Source organism: Rhinolophus ferrumequinum, chromosome 4 (assembly GCF_004115265.2).
Source record: "Rhinolophus ferrumequinum isolate MPI-CBG mRhiFer1 chromosome 4, mRhiFer1_v1.p, whole genome shotgun sequence".
Taxonomy (NCBI): Eukaryota; Metazoa; Chordata; class Mammalia; order Chiroptera; family Rhinolophidae; genus Rhinolophus; species Rhinolophus ferrumequinum.
The window spans coordinates 54,932,191-54,950,291 of record NC_046287.1 but is presented as its reverse complement, the minus strand read 5'-3'; the positions used below and the strand labels follow the sequence as shown (position 1 = coordinate 54,950,291).

Genomic DNA, 18,101 nt, shown 5'->3' with positions numbered 1-18,101 from the left:
TTATAGTAACATAGCACTTCTTGTTCATGGCAGAGCCAAGCACTGACTGATTATAATTAAAGGTGGGGGAGAAAACATGGACGTATAGAGGAGCCAGGGAGAAGATTAAAAGAAGCTGGATATCGTGCGACTCTGAGATCGTGTCTTTCTGGAGATCAACTATCCTTCCTTGTAGTTCATGATGTCAACTTTATGTAATCGTGAGCTCTATGCTCAATTCCCACTCTTGGGGCTCTTTCTCACTATAAAGTGAGTGGTCAGTTTGGTGAGTGGCTATGTTCTTTGCTCTGACTCCTTTTCAGAACCTCCTGCCCCCCTGCATCAATTCCATCAAATATTCATTCAATGCATGCAAGCTTCATTCAGCATCTCTATCATAAATACCTAGTTGCCACTGAATCTTCACATAATGCAGAAGAAGGCTTTGTGTGTTCATCTTCCTGAGTCGCACTCCTGGAACACTTTAGTGGAGGTGTTTCAGCCCTTTTAAAAACGTCTCCGAGCTGGCTTTCTTATCTGTGGGCAGTCTATATTGAGGTATCTGAAATAAACACAGAACTCCAATTATTGTTTGCCTGTGAACTGGTTAGCAAGATGATTACAAGATACAGTAAATACGCTTGGCATGTTGAAATATACTTTCAGCTCCAATGACTTCAAATAGCTTCTAAGTAAAACAAATAAAAAGAATAATGGTAGGATTTATTTGGAATTATTCATTATGAGACTACCTAAGGCATGACATTTCCAATCACATCTTAATTTTCTTTTTAGGAGCAGAAAGAGTTTTAATATCTTAACACATTCATCACCCTGGGTCCAAGGCAGTGATCTCTCTGGTTCATTCTATGGCTCTGAGAACTGAGGGGACACTATGGGGCCCTTTGAAAAACATGCATGGTTTGCCCTGGCTTCTAGACATTAAAAGTGAAATAAATACCCAGGCTGACTATCCTAGATTATGATCTATGAGTTGATTTGTTAAATGAGCCCATAGCTTTAAAGGTTATAAATGACAAGATTTTTACTGTTACAGGTAATTTATAGCTATTTCCAGTTTAACGTGACAGATCCTTGTGAGAAGTCCAAATTTGTCTGCTTGACATACATTGATTTTAACACTTTTTCCTTCTCCAAATTCTAGTATGTATTAACTGCTGTTTTCCTAGGTGTCAATTTGCACCTGTGGGGTTTACCTCTTTAGGCGTCAATGAGGTCCCCTGGCCTCTACTCCAGAGGGCTGCCTGCATTTCAGCAGCTAATGTGGGTGATTACTGCATATTTATTGTAATTGATAAAAATCACAGGAAATGACATTTTTATTAGTCACTGACTCTACCATCACTAATTGCAATGGATGTTATGCATATAAATCCATTTTTAAAAAATCAGAGGCTCTTTCCAGCCTCTAATTCTGTGAAAGTATCACGTTTCACGTTTGCTTACTGTAAATGGGATCACAAAAGAGCTCATATCTCAGCTTACATTTTAAGGTCTGGGACTATTTTTGTGGGGACTAGAATAAGGGTCAGGGAAATGTCCTCCGAGACCAGGGGAAAATTCCAGAAATGTCCGGACCTCGGTCCAATGGGCAGTGTAGAGGGCCGTTAAGAACACAAACTCTGGACTAAGGCTGCAGCCCACAGAATCACTTCCAACCCATAATGAGGACTTTATTCGTGTTGGTGGTCATTATCACAGTGGTATGTGCTAGTATTTGTATAGTGACAAACCCTAGAACTGTCCGCTAGAGCTGGTTCCATGGAGAAGAAAAGAGGGGAGGGAGAAAAGGAAAGAGAGGGGGAGAGTTTAGAGGGGTGGGCATGTGTTGTGACTTAGGGTCCTAAATCAGGATTATCTCATAGTACAATAAGCATTTTTTTTTTTTGTTTTACTACTATGAATAGTACCAAAGGTCTAAGGTCGAATTAGCAAGTTCCCTCTTTTTGGGAACCATCAGATTTAACAAATATTGGTGAGGACCAATAATGTCTCAATCTTTAAAGAATGTTTCCCTCTTTAGTTCTTAAAACAATTCTTCAAGTTAGATATTATTTTTGCCATTTTCTATATGAAGAAATTGAAGCTCAAAGAAGTAAAGTATTTGCCTTGGTTTACACAACTAGTAAGCAGCATAGTCAATCTTTGAATTAAGACCATTGGACTTCAAATTAGTGCTCTCTCTATACCACAGCTACTACTATAGGATTTACATATGTATATCTTTCAAGGTGAAACTTAAGGTGGAATTTTACCAAGCACCAAAATGCATAAGATGAAGATTAAGTGCTGTGAAAGATGAGGAAATTGGCAATCGCTATGGTTGGAATGACTCTGGAGAAGTGCTCAAATTAACCTCTGTGTCTTCTGGGATTGTCTAAAGTAGGAGTTCATAACTGTTTTGTGACACCAGTCTGGCTAAGTCCATGAACCCCTTTTCAGGACAATGTTTCTAAATGTATAAAATAAAATGCATAAAAGGAACCAATTCATTATTTGGAAAATTGGTAAATAAAGGGAAAGAATCAAGCATGTGTATTTTGACATTCTATACTAATTCTACCAATGGGTAACCACATAGTTGATAAGGCATATTTTTTCCTTGTAGAAATAATACAGACAACAGATGATAAGGAATGATAGAATTAAAAGAAACCATTTTGTAACCCCTAATTAACTCGTGGATCTAAACACTGAAAATCAATGGCTGCTAGCCATTGACAACCAGAAGTAATCTTATCCCCTTTTCTGCCCCCAGAATTTGATGGCATCAAGCCTCTAGATCCAACTCTAAGTTTACAGGAAACACAGAGGAAAGAGGGACATGATAAATTACACCACAGATGTAATCCACAACCTAGACTGTGGGAAACTCTACAGTATAAACAACTCATTTTTTTTTTTTTTAATTTCAAAAGAAAGTACAAGAAGAGAGAGAAGGGATGCAGGAAGAATCTATAAATTAAGAGACTTATAAGACATATCAACCAATTGAAAGTGTGAACCTATTTGAATTATTATTTTTAAAAACACTAAAAATTATAACATGGACACTTGAAAATTTGAACACTAATGAAATATTTGATTATATTTAAGGAATTGTTGATCTTTTGTGTGAAAATGGTATCATGGTTATACTTCAAGAGAAAGAATTTCTTATATTTATAGGTATATACTGAAATATTTACAGATGAAATTATATAATATCTTGGGTTTACTACAAGATAATGCAGCATTGAAAAGAATGTGGGTGTATAGTTTGGTAATGGATATGTGGGATTCTATATATCACTGAGTCTACTTTTATATATGCTCCAAGTTCTCCATAATGAAAAATTAAAACTAATATTTAAAATTACCAAGGAAACAACTCATGTTGAAATACAAATATCAAAATATATTTTAAATGTTTTGTAATATAGTAATAATTTTCCTCCATAGTGTACTAAGTAACAGGATCTGTGGCAAGTCTTAAAACTACTGCAATTTCAAAGTTGTTGTGAACATAAATGATATTTTGAAATATTTGCAACAACCGTACTATGATATAAAAATACTGATTATTTCAATTGGTGACAAAGGCACAGGTACCACTAATACTATTCTTGTGGTTTGTTGACTGCATTTGAAGCTGAAGAAAATGTTAAATTTCAGTTAAAGGCTAATAAAAACAAAAATGAATATTTTTATGTCCAAGTTCAATGGACATTCTGAAGTCTATGCATGGAGTCCTTCCATCCCCGGTTGTTTTTTGTGGACCCCAAGTTAACAGTCCCTGTTCTAAAGATATAGGAGAGTTCTGGAATGAATACCGTGTTTTTATCCTAGGCTAGAGCCATCCCATGCTGATATGGGGATTTGAACGGAATTGAAAATCATGGTTCTTAACTGTTTGAAACATTCATGGAACTGTCTTTGGTTCCTTCATTTCCTTTTGGAGCCCTAGGGACCCTTGCTTCAGAGACAAGTTGGGAATCGTAGCATTTCTTCTTTGCTCTCTCTGATAGAAGTGACCCAATTAACATACCACATTTATTATATTACTTAGGAACTACTTTGGAGTGATACAGAACCACAGATTCTTAAAACACTAGAATAAAAAGATACCTTAAAGACAATTTAATGCAACGTCTGCATTTTGCAAATGGGAATAATGATATTTAGATCAATTAACTCTCTAGTGCAGAAGTTCCCAAACTTTATCACTTCATGGCACCCTTAGTGTCTCAGTAATTTTTTCACAGGAGCCTCATCAAAAAATAAAAACTAAAACAAAAAATCCACTAGTTTTGTTTATTAAGTAGTTAGGTTCAACTTAAAACATTTTTATGTACTAACTCTGCAGCTATTTAAAAAAATAATATGTGTAAATTGAAGGGAAAAAGTGATATTGTAATTAAATTATCATAATTTCTTACTAATGGCACGTGTGCCTGCTATTGGAATCAGATTTGGCCATGACCACCTTCATTTCATGTTCTCCATTGATTTTTGTCTGGCACTTGCTTTTTATCACTGCAATTGCCCAAAACCCAGCTTCACAAAGATAAGGATATTGTCATAAGGAATGTGGCACAATCTAATGTTCAACTGTGAACTACATTAGGTTGGTGGTTTATGCAGTGTGCACCGTATGACCGGTATCACTGTCTCACTTGAAAGTTGAAAATATCACACGGCACCTCTGTGAGTGTACTTTGATGTCCCAGGTTGCCTTGGCACATAGTTAGGGAACCAAAGTTATAGTCCAAGCTTATGTGAGCAGGTTCCATAGATACAGGAAAACCAGTCTCTTCCTTCCTAGCCCAGTTGGCCATATTCATGCAAGAACTATGGATTTCTCTTGATTTCATGTTATAAATGGGTGTATCCAAAACAGAACTAAATGAAATTATGTGACAAATTACTGGTCTGTTAAATCCTGAAAATCCTCTCTATCCAAGTAAATCTAACTTATCTGGACTTTGTCCTTTGGGCAAATTTATTTGAGTAGTGGAAAGTCCATTGTTTAAATTTTTAAAAAATCTAGCAGTTTTTTTTTAGCTGTATTTGACAATTAATTTCCATTTGCACGTCTACTTCCTGCCATGATGGAAAACTGGTAACACATTGGAACTTCTACTTTTAAGAAACCATACAAGTGGACAAAATGTATGAAATAACTATTTTCAGATGTTGGCCAACAAGCAGTGCAGGACCATGATTCCTGTGAGAATGGAAACAAATGAGGCGATCCCCATGATCACCCAGCTTTTTGCCTGGAGGTATTCCCCAAACGATGATGCAAGGAGGGGTAGCCCATGCAGAATAAGGCAGTCCTTCTGAGTTGAGGAGTGGGAGATTGGAAAGTAGGACCAAAGAGAGAGCTGGAGGGCAGGATATAAGGAATGCACAGAGAAGGAGTTCCTGAAATCTGCCTAGACATCCCCTGAGTCTCTGGCTGAATAGTTGGCTCTACATGATAAAGGTAAGGCTCTGACATAGCAGGCAAAGATCAACTTCCAAGAAGAAATGAAAATCCTGAGTGGAAATCCGAGAACTTACATTGGGCTGGGAAACAGTGAAGTACCAATTGACCAGTATGGTGAGACCTCATTGAACACACCAAGCACTCAGTTGATAAAGAGACATGCCTTAACAAAAGGGCTCCATCCCTAGAGTAAAGACTACTCTAGATGTGTTCAACAAAACTTAAAAAGAAGCCTTAAGAGATCAAGGTGATCTGCAAATAAATTAACTGCTTCGGAATTAAACTCAATACTCTTTAAGACAAAAATATTTGAAAATTCAGCAATGTGGCATCATTGACCAGCAGACAATAAAAAATCACCAGACATGTAAAGATACAAGAAAATGTGAGAAAAATGTGAGTAGCAGAAAAATCAGTTAAAAGAAACAGGCCTAAAATGACAGGAATAATGGACTTTAATATAACCAATATAAATAGGTTGAAAGATGTAAATGAAAATATGAACATGTTGTGGGGACAGATGGGGAATATCAGTATAGAAACAAAAATGATTGAGAAAGAACACATGGAAATTCTACAATCGACACATACAATCTAAAAGGAAATATTTCCTGGGAGCATTTGAGATCTCGCTCCCCCACATATAGTCAGTTTTGGCTCAAATAAACTCTTATAAAAAGTCTCTTTAAAAAAAAAGTAATAATAGTAATAAATAAATAAATATGTAAATAAAAGGAAATATTTCCATTCTCCTGCAAACTTTCCAATCATAACTTCTGTCTTGTTCATAAATATAATGCAATATACAAAAATATTGTCTCCATAAAAAAATACATTATAAAACTATTAATACTGTTTTACTCTAGCAGCTTTCCTGCAAGGAAGCCAAATAACTTCAGGAACATATCCTGTTACTCTCAAATCATTGTGCACCACTGGACCCAATTTATTTACTCTCTAAGACAGCACTGTTTAATCAAACTTTCTGTGATGAGGGAAATGGTCAATCTGCACTATCCAGTATGATAGCCACATGTAGCTATTTAAATTTATTTTAAGTAAAAACTCAGTTTTCCTGGGTCACAGTAGTCAAGTTTCAAGTGATCATAGAACAGTTGTAAGGTCTGAAGAGGGTATTTATGGCCTTAAAGTCAGTTTTGTTAAAATCTGATTTTTTTGTATGTTAAAAGAATGAAGTCAACTTGCAAAGATTAGAATAATTCAATGACTCCATAAAGAGCACTTTTTTCCCTGGGGAAATTTTTTTCTCATTGTATTGGTCACTATGTTAACAAAGGAGTAAAGGTCTGAACACAGTAGTTCTCTAAGTTTCATGGGCAAAACAGTTAGTGAGAGAATTTGTTATAAATGAAGATTGTTGAGACATACCCCCACTCAGATCAGGAATCTATATTTCTAGGAGGCATCCCAGGTAATTCTGATATATGATTATCTCTTAAGAAATGCTAGACAAATATGCTAATATCCAAACCAAATATTAACACTACAATCAGTTTAATTTTACATGCATGATATGGACACATTCAATTTTCATTTTGTAACTTCTGTTAGTATCCATCAACTATGGTCTTCTTAAATGTAGAAAAGTATTATTTTCCCATTTTTACTTTTGAAAATTGAAAGCAAACTACCTCTTTGAGATGATTCAAAATGTCATATTTTTGTATGTTCGAACCTTGTATACACTACGTGCTATTTGTTAACTGACTGAATCTAGATGATAGCTGTCCTGTGGATGTCATCTCTAAAAACACTTCCTCCACAAACACTAACAACTTAATGATGTGAGGACAAAGATACTTGCTCCCAGCTGAGTACTTCCCTCTTTTATATTGGCAGAATGCATTTCACAAATAAACTTGTTATTAGAGTTCTGGATCACTAGTTTTTTTTCTTTCCCCCTTATAAATAATTTATAATAAGAATTTTACGCAGAGACATTCTAAAACATATGTTCTCCTTTGGAGATTATTGAAAATTCTCTCACATAATATATAGGATGAATACAGATTTGGCTTACAGAGTTCATTTTATGAAAGTCAGGTTTGGAGGCATTCAAGAAGGAATCCAAAGAGGAATATTTTATTTCAGAAACATTGTTTAAGCTACTTCCTCAGTACTAAATTAGAAAACTAACTCTTAACCGTGAGAGTTACTGTTTTCAGCTAGCTAATATCTCATTAAACAACTAAGTTTCTTGTACTTTAAAGTAAAAATCTCTTTGCAGGAGATTATGCCCATAGTGTACAATTTTAGAAAGATTTTATAATCTTATACTTAATAGGAATTTTTGTTCATTTAAAAACTTCATTTCATTTTAAAAACCAAATCATGTTCCTTTTGTGTTATACTTTGTATTTTTGATATGTTGGTAGAAGATACATCAACATGTGGTATACTTTTGCCCTGTATTTGCTATATCATGTTCAGATTATATAAGGATTATCCCCATAGTCCCAATATCAGCCATAATTTCATTTCGTCTTTTTTATATATATCATATATAGTGAGGAAGAGGACACAATTATTTATATTTAAATGAAGCTACATATGTATATCTTTGGGAAGACAAAATCTTTTTATTTATTCTTCATCCAAATTTTGAACCTTATAAAATAGCCTGCCATAAAATGTTTTTGTGTTTGTTTGATTTGTAGGTTTCTGAATCCATTCCCTTTTTATGTTCAAAGAATATATATATACTTTTTTGCCACAATAGTGACATTAGACTTGATTTTGGGGGGATGTTTGTACTAGTTACAGCTTACTTCCTCTATGACAGAGAAGAGATTAATAAACTAATATCTTTATAAAACCTGTGTGCATTTTCTATTTCTCAACATTTCTGAGTAGGGCCCATGAATCACTTAATTTTCTGAACTAGTCTTTCCATGGCAACTCCTTGAATATCTCTAACTAGTCACTAGCTCAAAGTCCATGCTCACAGAGTAATTACCCAAGTATCTCTCAGGGTAACAGCTCTCAGATCATATCATTCTCTCTGGGGAATGACATTTTGGAGGAGGCACGGTCTCCCTGTTTAACTTAGTCTCATCTGATGGCTGACTTTGTTATTATTGTCCTTGGTGGTGGTAGTAGATGTGGTGGTTGTCACTGTCGTTTCAGTTTTCTAAGGACTCAAAGAAATATTCTTTGTAGAAATACTTCCATTTCAAGATTCTGATTTAGTTGCAGTTCTCTCCTTCTCAGTCTGCTCAGGTGTGTGAATGCTCCCTTCACCTCTATGGAAGTTACATTCACTTTCTTTTCCCCATGTTAAGCGGATAAATTCTTTTCCAATTGAAAAGGGAAATGGTGGGGTCATAGGTAACTTTAAATCATAATAGCAAATTAAAATCAATCGCATCTGGCACTCAGACATTTCATCTTTTGAAATAAGAACCTCACCAACCAGGAGTTTTTCAATGAGCATTCAGAGATACCTGAAATTGTGAATCCAGGAATAAAGATGACAAAAACCAGGAAATCAGTAGATCCAAAACCCTTTTCTATGCCAAAATGTCCAGCCTCTAATATATATTATAGTTAACTATCTCCTATACAGGACAAGAAAATGGATTTCATCTAATGTATTTTGAATTTGCAGAATTCCACTTTTACCTCTTATCTCTCCTTATATGTGTCTGTTTAGTTATGCTATAAACTCAGTGTTCTGTAAAATAGTGTGACTTGATATTGGGACAAGAAAAAGATTGAGGAACTAAAGCTGGCTCTGCTTTCCTATAAGAAATCAACATGGGAAGGAGAGCAAAAAAGAGAATTTTGTGAGACAAACAGCAAATGTTCAAGACCTGTAAAAGAGAAAATTCCAATATAGTTAGCAATGCAAAAACCTTAAAATGGAGTATAAGCCAATGAAGGAGAACCACTGAGATATTCTCTAGACTTCTAATAAAGGAGTACCATAATTAATCAGAAGCCTTTCCACATAGTGTTAAGCGTAAATTCTGATTAAATTTGGTGATTTGAACAAATGTATTTTTTTTCTTCTTGTAACCCTATTAATTTGAGAATTAAGTAATAAGAAAAGAGAGGAGATAACAGTAGCCTATGAACAACACTAAATATTTTGGAGAAGGGAAATAAAAAAGGAAGCATGAATGGACTTAAGAAAGCCAAAAACCAGTGCTTAAAATGAATGGTGTCCTAAAAAACAAGCTAACAATTCTTACTATAGAACCCTCAAAAGGCTCAGAAACGGAAGTTATATGTTTCTCTTAAGGCTGATGAAGTAGTAGGGCTAAAAACAGATTGTTTGACGTTTATGTGGAGAGCTGTTGGACCAAGAAGCCACCTCTCCTATGCAGTAACCCCAGTAACTATCCTTCCTCTACTGTATTTGCAGAAAGCTGAACCAAAGAGGCATCATATTGTGGTACAATAAGCATAGCAGAAAGCAGGGGGAGAAGAGCCATATTGATAATAGAATGACTAAGTGAAAGTTTACACCTTGAATAGTGAGTCCCTCAGTCTCCTTCTCCTGTTAAGTTCCAAGGATGCTTGTAGGCAATTGCAAATTTCTTCTCTAGAGAAACAAAAGGATTCCAGAGTGGGGAAACCACATAACTGACATTTGGATATTCCTGCAATGAAACATTCAAGTTTCAGGATACAATAAAGCCTGCCAGATATCACACAGCCTATTCCAGTCAGCTTTTTGATGCCTCATTTTTAAATATTAAGAGAGGAAAAGATGACTAGACATTTGCAGAAAACCTCCAATACAAAAGACAGTGTCCAATACTAACAAGCAAAAGAGATTCAGAAATAACGGAAGTAATCCAGGGTAAATAGAAAGCATTTTTTAAAAACTCAGAGAGAAATTACTAAATCTATGAAATAAAATCAACAAGGTATTAAACACAAAACTCTGTGTGTGTGTGTGTGTGTGTGTGTGTGTGTGTGTGTGTGTGTGATGTAGACACAGTATGTACACACACACTCAGAGAACAAAATGAGTCATGGAATACAAAAATGTGATTGCTGAAAAAGCAATCAATAGAATAAGTGATAGATACATGAGAGAAACTCTGCAAAGAAAGGAGAACCAAAAAGAAGTAGGGGGGAAGAATAGAAGAGAAAAATTATGAAAGTCAGATAATGATGCAGAAGATGTGGCCTCTAACTAATAGAATTCCAGAAACAAGAACAGAGAAAAATAGAAAGCAGTGAACTACAAAGAAATAATTCATGAAATTTCATAGAATTGAAGATTGTGACTGTGGGGACAGAGCCCCAGAAAGCAGTTTCCAGGCTCTCGGCCTCACATAGAAAGGTGCTGGCTCAGGTAGTAGATAGCCATCAGCTGTGGCTGGTTGGCCGTCAGCTGTAACCATTGAGCCATTGGCCACTAATATAACTGCCGTGGCTACGGAGGAGAGAGGAGGAGAGAGGAGGAGACTGAAGGAGAGAGGAGGAGAGTGGAGGAGAGTCAGTTGGTTGGCTGCAAAGCGGACAGCAGGTCGCACGTCGTGTAAACCCAGCCTCCAGTGAGACCATAGTGGTATGACTTTCCTACCTATGGCTCCGTGGGTGTTCCTTTTTGGCCTAGCCATATCCTGCGTTCTTGTGTGGGGAGCGGGACCAGAGACCCCACAGACCCCGCCGGATGCCCCGCACGACAGTGACTTTCAAGATTGAAAGACTACACCAAATTCCCAGTACAATAAATGAAAAAAAGACTCACATCAATGCACAAATTGAGTGGTGACTCAATTTAAAATCAGGAATAAAGAGAGGGGATAAAAACAAACAAAAATAAAATAACCCACATAGAAAGACTATAGAACAAGTTTTTTAAAAAGCAAACAAACAAAAATAGGTAAAATATAAAGGATCAGGAAACAAAAAGCATAGACGATCTACAGCTAACATCATACTTAATGGTGAAATATTGAAAGCTTCCTCCTAAGATCAATAATAAGGCAAGAATGTCTGCTCTCACTACTTCTTTTCAACATTGTACTGGAAGTTCTAGCCAGTGCAATAACATAAGAAAAAAGATGATATCCAGTTTAGAAGGGTAAAAAATTAAAATATCTTTATTGGTTGATGATATGATTGTCTTTGTCAAAAATCTAACAGTAGATGCAAAAAGATCTACCAGAACTTATAAAGAATTTAGCAAGCTCACAAGAAACAAGATCAAAACTCAAAAATAAATTGTATTTCTATATATTAGCAAAGAACAATCAGAAACTGAAATTCAAAAACTAGCATTTCTTGGGGTGGCCGGATGACTCAGTTGGTTGGAGCACAAGCTCTGAACAGCAGGGTTGCCAGTTTGATTCCCGCATGGGCCAGTGAGCTGCGCCCTCCACAACTAGATTGAAGTAACAATGACTTGGACTGATGGGCCCTGGAGAAACACACTGTTCCCCAATATTCCCCAATAAAATAAAATAAAATAGCATTTCTTACAATAGCATAACCAAATATGAAATAGCTTAAATATGACAAAATATGTATACAATCTGTACACTGAAAACTACAAAACATTGCTAAGAGAAATTAAAGAGAATTTAAATAAATGGAGAAATATAACGTGTCAATGAATTGGAAGACTTGATATTGTTAAGATGTCAATTCTTCCAAAATTCATCTATATAGTCCATGAAATCCTACTTAAAGTTGCAGGCTTTTTTCATTGTAGCGATTTATAAGCTTATTCTAAAATTTATATGGAAATGCAAAGATCATAGAAGAGCCAAAACAATTTTGAAAATAATGAAATTGTTGGAGTATTTACACTACCTGTTTTCAAGAGTTATTGTAAAAATGTATGGTATTGGCATGAAGAAAGACCAATAGATCAATGTAGCCGAATGACGAGTCCAAAAGTAGACCCACACATACATGGTTAATTGATTTTCGACAAAGCTGTCAGAGAAATTTGATGGGAAAAGAATAATCTTTTCAAAAAATGATACTAGAACAATTGAGTACACGTATACAAAAAATATTAGCACTTACCTCAAACCACATACAAAAGTTAATTCAAAATGCATCATAGATCTAGATGTGAGAGCTAAACCTGGAATGTTAGAACACTGTTCAATAGAACTTCCTGTGATGATGGCAATAGTCTTTGTACTGCCCAAGATAATAACCACTAACCACGTGTGATAATTGAGTACTTGAAATGTGGCTAGTGTAATTGGGGAACAATTGTTTTTTTAATTTAATTTTACTTGACTTAATGTTAAATTTAAATAACTATAGTGGCTATTACATTGGGCATCACATTTCTAGAAGAAATCATAGGAGAAAATCTTAGTGACTTGAGTTTGGCAAAGATTCCTGAAATACAACACAAAATGCATGAACTATAAAAGAAAAATAAAATCAGTAAATCAGACTTCATCAAAATTTAAAACTTTTTTTCTTCAGAAGACATTGTTAAAAAGATGAAAAGGCAAGCCACAGATTGAAAATATTCACAACACAGCTATATGACTTGTACATAGAATATATTAATAACTCTCAAAACTTAATAATACAAAAATAATAAAAATGGACAAAATGTTTCAACAAATAGCTCTCCAAAGAAGGTATATAGATGGATGGCTAATAAGCACATGAAAAGATGGCCAACATGATTCGTCATTAGGGAAAAGCAAATTAAAACTACAATGAGATATTACTACACACTCAATAGTATGACTAAAATTAAAAAGCAAGTGTTGGTGTGTATGTGAGGTAACTGGAACTCTCATACACTGCTGGTGCAAACGTAATATGGTACACATACTTTGAAAGACAGATTATAGATTATCCTACACCTACCCAAATTACCACTCTAGTGTTGCACAGCCTACTAGAAGACACAACTTACCAAAACAAGGGAGTAATTCAAGCAAACATGGGGTCCAGAAAATGGGAGAGCTACACGGAAGAAAGGTAAAGTGAAGACCGATGATGGCGACTATGTGGCAAATCTTCAGAGCAGCACATCCAGTCTGGAGCACGTGGACAGAGGGCTCTGGTAGGAATGGCTCCAGAAAGACATTGAACTCACAAATTCCTGATGTGTTTAATCTTGCAGAAGATACTATCAAAGATGCTTATGATACGGATAGAGACGATGGAAAGTATTTGTAATAGGAACAGAGAAAATTAAGTAAATGAACAACAACTCTTACAAAACGAGACCGTTCATAGCTTCAGCAACGTTTTGCAAGAAAGGGTATATAGTCATCGTTTACTACTGGGCTCAGCCACGGACAGTACTTCCATGTTCAGACTAAGGTGTACGTTGAATACTGATTTAACAAAGAACAGTGATATACTGACTTTGGGGAAGAGGGGTGTTGAGAAGAATGTACAAGAACATGAAAGCTTTATAGTCTCTGATGAATAAGTTGCAGATGTCTAAGATGAAGAAATCAAGAATAAGCAACATAAACTTTTAATTCAGAAATGTGAAAATAAATTATGGGAAAATGGCCAAAGGGCGTATAACAAGTTGCTGATGGGGAACGGGACTGAGAGATGAAGATGGGTGAAACAAGGGGTGGACATTTTCTTTATAAGCCTTAAATACTGTTTGCCTTAAGAAAATATTCAGCAAAATTACAGAGACAGTAAACAGATCGGTGGTTTCCAGGGGCTAGAGGGGAAGGATGATGAATAGGTGGAGCACAGGGGATTTTTAGGGCAGTGAAACCACTCAGGATAATACTATAGAATGGTGAATACACATCATTATGCATTTGTCCAAACCCAAAGAATGTACACCACCAAGAGTGAACCCTGATGTAAACTATGGACTCTGGGTGAAAATAATGTGTCAGTGCAGGTTCCTCAGTTGTTACCAATGTCCCACTCTGGAGGGCATTTTGATAGTGGAGGACGCTGTGGAGGGGGCATCGGGCAGGAGGTATGTGGTACATCTCTGTACTTTCTGCTCAATATTGTTGTAAACCTAAAACTGCTCTAAAAATTAAAGTTTATTTAAAATATTCATATGTATTACATTAATTGTAAATATTAGACTCTGTCAGTTCTAGATTTGAATCCTGAATTTCTCCATCATAAATGATATGCCCTTTGGCAGATTACTTAACCTCTCAGTTTCTTCATTTATAAAACGGGGGAAATGATTATATTTATAATTTGGATGTGTAATAAGGATTAAATGAGATTATATACCCGTATGTAAACTGTAATCGTGATTAATCTCTTTATATGTTGCATTCTTCCCAAAGAAATGAAGGTGAATTACAAAGATGTATTTCATAGAGCAAGATAAATTGAATTAAAAGGAAATAAGAAAAACGAGGCTGAGTCTGGCACCCAAGAGTTGTTCAGTTTTCTTTCTCCAGTGATTGAAGCAAGACATTCATGACAAATTTCCTGAGTTCATCATGTGCCCGCTATGTGCTGTCTTGACGTGACTACAATGAGTCCCATCTGTTGTCCTGCAACTTCTACTGCGCTTTCATATAGATGGTTAATTCAAGGTAGACTGCAAGCCAGTCGGAGGGTCCTGACTGGCTTCATTAAAACGTTTACAAATTGGCTTAAGTGATAATTACACATAAAATACTTGAAAGCCCACAAAAGACTAAACTACCCAGTTTTCTAGTAGGGCCCTCAGAATGTGCAGTATCTACAGGGCAAGAACATTTATTAGTGTTATAATAAAAAAAAGTGATTGTTATGGCTTGCATGGTGTTCCCCAAGAAGATGTTGAAATCGTCACCCCCGTATGTGACCTTATTTGGGAATAGGGTTTTTGAAGATAACCAAGTTAAGATGAGGGCAGTAGAGTAGACTCTAATGCAATATGACTGGTACCCATATAAAAAGGGGAAATTTGGAAACAGACATACACAGGGAGAACATTATGTGAAGATGAAGCAGAGATAGGCGATGCTTCTACAAGACAAGGAATGCCAAGGATTGCTTGCAAACCACCAAAACCTGGGGAAGAGACCTGGAACAGATTCTTGCTTACAGCCTCAGAGGGATCCAATCCGGATGACAACTTGATCCCTGACTTCTGGGATCCAGAACCATGAGAGAATACATTTCTTCTGTTTTAAGGCCCCCGCCCTCTGTGGCACTTTGTTACGGTGGTCCCAGGACCCTACTATAAGAAGGGACTATTTACTATACACAAGCAGGTTAAAAAGTCTTCTTACTTATAAGAGTCCTATACAAGTGTAGGTAGCGGATGTGATCATTAACGTTTGTTCCCAATCTTTGACCAAAGCCCTCCACTTTGCAACAAGACATAATACACAACACATCTCTGAGGCAGGGTGGTCTCCCTGCCAAACTCTTTTTGTCTTTCTAATATTTTGGTCCTTCCAACATGACCCATCTCTGACCCCCTCTGCTTTGGATTCACTTCTAGTTTCTGGGTAACCCCTCTGTCTTACCCATTTTCTTAACATTCCATGTAGTTGTTGGCCTGAATTACGTTCTCTGCTTATTCCTGTGTTCTAGCCATTGCAATGAACACACCCAACCCAAATATATCAATCACTTCTAGTTCAAATGCAATTATACGTTTATAACAAGAGTCCTGGCTTCAGTGAGCAGGAGGTTATTTAAGAGTATTTTTATAGTGAGCATCAAAACAATCTCACATATGTCCCCCGAGCTGGGTGAAGACAGGTAACTTGAGGTCTTTCATTCTGTGCTCAAACTAAGGCCCCCAAAACTGCTTGTCAAACATAGCCTTACTGTTCCTGCTTATTCCTTCACTCATTGCTGTCCTGAGTTTTCTTTGGCCTTCCTCAACTTTACTCAGTAAAACAAAACAAAGCAAAAATAAATAAAATAATTTAAAAATAATAAAACACTTTTAGAAGAAAGTAATTTAATATGCATAATTGAGTTATCACTCTCAAAAAGGGCATTTTCTTCTACTTGTATACATTTGATAAGTTTATAAGATAAAAACAATTTGAAAAAATAAAAATGCTAATCAAATGTTTTGGTTTCAGAGTAACAGTAATAACTCATACTGATCCCCTCTACCTTTTGAACTGCCACCTCCACATACTGAATTGACTGGCCACTTCTATCACTAATAATACATACATATTATTAATACCATTGCTGCTATTATTATTACTACATACATGTTTCTTGTGTACTGCCCACAACATCCAGAACTATATAGACATTTGTCACCACATGGTTTACATACAGAAAAGAAAATCCTGCCCTCAGAAAGAATGTGCTGGAACAGAGTTGTTTATAGTAGAGCTAATGAAATGAAATAGACATGTAAAATCTAGGGTGATTCTTAAAACAGTCTTGCTCATGGTCAAAATTATTAGACCAAGCATCTTTTTAGAAAGTTGGTAGAAGTCCTGGGGCTGGGAGCATTTATAACCAAAATAGACAAAAAGTTAATGGACATATTTTAGCAATGCCTTGCACACAAGTTTACATGTTAGTATTTTACATCTCTGATTCTATCTGAGTTGCAAGAATTTAAATCTCGTTATATTAATCTGAGTAAGATATTAATGTAAAATCTTTCTTGCTCATTTAAAAAATAAAGCATTTTTATTAGTCTTTCAAAATTAGAGTATTACTAGAAATTTATTCTCAGTTTTAAAAATGCGAAATTTGGATAACAAGCTAAATTATCCACTTACTACAGGAAATTATACAAAACTCTTAAAATAATTAAACCAATACTCTATCATTCAAAATGAATACATTACCTGTATTATTTGCAGAAAAATAAGGTTATATTTAAAGTTGCAGCTCAAATTAAATGATGCCATTGTATTGACATAATATAAGCAAAAATAGATAATTTTAAATATACAAGCTACAAATTCAATATCAATTTTCTTCATATACATTTTGCCACACAATTAGCATTTTTTATAGTGCTACAGGTCAAAAGAAATATCTAGCAGTTCTGGTTGTTAAGGAGCTAAGTCTAACAACTTAATTTATGTCCTAATAGCTAAGCAGCCATTTGAAAAAATTACCTAAATTGAATGAAAAAAATAATTCTTTCACTTCATTCCCTGACAAACAAAAATTACTAATTAATGGCTTGCATGTAACAGTTGAACACTGCGCAGCTTCTCCAACCTTGAAATCAGGTTGCACCTCAACACCTTATTTCCTCGTCTGCCTCACTTTTCCCACAGGAATTGCTTTTGATATAGCAACTACCGAAAACACAGTTTCACGAAGATATGATGTCAGCAAGAGAGATTTAGCTGCAATAGGATATTGAGACTGTGCTACTTTAAGGTATAGCTCACATGGCATCTAACCAAACGTCCAGCATTGCTGTGTTTCTCTCACAATTTATAAATATCCTGAACTATCCCTCTGAGTTTTGTGGGGTCCCTGAGGTGCCTCAGCTCACAGTTTGGGAAACAATGGGAGGAGGGAACAAAAGTAAAACAGTTCATTTGGCACTGCCCTGCCACACAATGTAGGTGCCCATTTGCTTTCCTTTGCATATTACTGTCACCCATCATTCTAATTGTAAGAAATAAATTTCCAGTGCCATGCATTCTAAACATACAAACAAGTTCCACAGTTAAATTCATACCAGAGGAACGCGTAGTACAAAGGAGAGCAGTAAGGTAGGCGTCTGGAG

General features: G+C 35.7%; 1 long non-coding RNA gene across 2 annotated transcripts in view; it reads right to left on the bottom strand.

Moving 5' to 3' along the window:
- Positions 1-18,101, bottom strand: part of LOC117021043 (uncharacterized) — a 124,751-nt gene that overhangs the window by 10,457 nt on the left and 96,193 nt on the right. For both annotated transcript variants that reach the window (XR_004422796.1, XR_004422795.1), the window contains exon 2: positions 385-541. This is a non-coding gene — a long non-coding RNA (uncharacterized LOC117021043). The remainder of the gene's footprint in view (positions 1-384; positions 542-18,101) is intronic.